The sequence below is a fragment of the Myotis lucifugus genome, unplaced genomic scaffold (genome assembly GCF_000147115.1).
Source record: "Myotis lucifugus unplaced genomic scaffold, Myoluc2.0 scaffold_99, whole genome shotgun sequence".
NCBI classification, from domain to species: domain Eukaryota; kingdom Metazoa; phylum Chordata; class Mammalia; order Chiroptera; family Vespertilionidae; genus Myotis; species Myotis lucifugus.
In genome coordinates this window covers 3,699,060-3,700,407 of record NW_005871147.1, presented here as the reverse complement: position 1 = coordinate 3,700,407, position 1,348 = coordinate 3,699,060, and positions in this window count along the sequence as shown.

Below are 1,348 nucleotides of genomic sequence, written 5' to 3'. Positions count from 1 at the left end.
GTCGAACTCCGGAGGGAACAATTTGCATATTAGCCTTTTATCTACACTAATAAAAGAGAAACATGCAAATTGGGGTCACTCCGCTATGCCCACCAGCCAATCAGGGTGAGTATGCAAATTAACCAAACAAAGATGGTGGTTAATTTGCATATGCAGGTGCAGAGCAAAGACTGAAGACGACTGAAGATTACTGAAGACTGAAGAGGCTTGGCTTCTTCGCTGCAGCCAGAGCGGAGAAGCCAAGCCTCACTGCTGCAGCCGGACCAAAGGCCTGGGTCCCGGGTGCCAGAGGAAAACCGGTGCTGACAGCCAGGGGAAGGAAGACCTATTGCGCGAATCTTCGTGCAACGAGCCTCTAGTATATATATAGATTAGTACAGTATTTGATTTTAAACACTTGCTTTCTCATACTAGTATTTATAAAAGATTAGTGTCCCAGTGCACAGATTCATGCACATTGAAAGGCTAAGTGTCCGTCTGTCCGACTGGTAACCATGACGTGCACTGACCACCTGGGGACAGATGCTCAACGCAGGAGCTGCCATGATGTGCACTGGCCATCCTATATAAGCCTAATATACTAAGTGTCTGAATTAGAAAAAACATTTTAGTATCGCTATTCACGTATTGCTAATGAAAAGAAAATAGGATTCTACTGAGTCTCCTATCTACCAACTCTAGAACTTCTGTGAGGATCAAATGAGATGAGGCACGGGAAAATGCTTTACAAACATTTGGTTATGTTTGCACCTGGCTATAAAGCAAGTTGGGTTCCTCAGCTGAAGAGGATGCTAGTCGCTAGGGAGAGGAAGACGTACTATGTGACGTCATTACCCAGTGCACACAGCCACCATTTCCAGGCTGGGCTGGGCTGTGGGCCGCATTTTGCGCTATGGGGTCTTGGTAGCGTTGGCTGTGATTTGGTGGGGTGTCGCTCCTGGGGTGATGGCAGGGCCTGTGTCCCACTTGGGGGAAGCCGAGTATTGGTTCGTCAGTGCTAGGTCTGTGGTGTTTATTTTTAAACTATAGGTCCGGTGCACGAATTCATGCACATTGAAAGGAAATTAATTAGAAATATTTTAGAGGCCAGGGAGGGACCATGGGAGGTTGGCTCCAGTGCATGTCTGGCCATCTCGCCCAGTCCCAATCAACCGGACCCCAGCAACAAGCTAACCTACTGGTCAGAGCGTCTGCCCCCTGATGGTCAGTGCGCATCATAGTGACTGGTCGAACAGTCAGACACGTAGTATATTAGGCTTTATTATATAGGATGGCCAGTGCACATCATGGCAGCTCCTGCGTGAGCATCTGCCCCCCTCATAGCTACCAGTGGACAGACGGACACTTA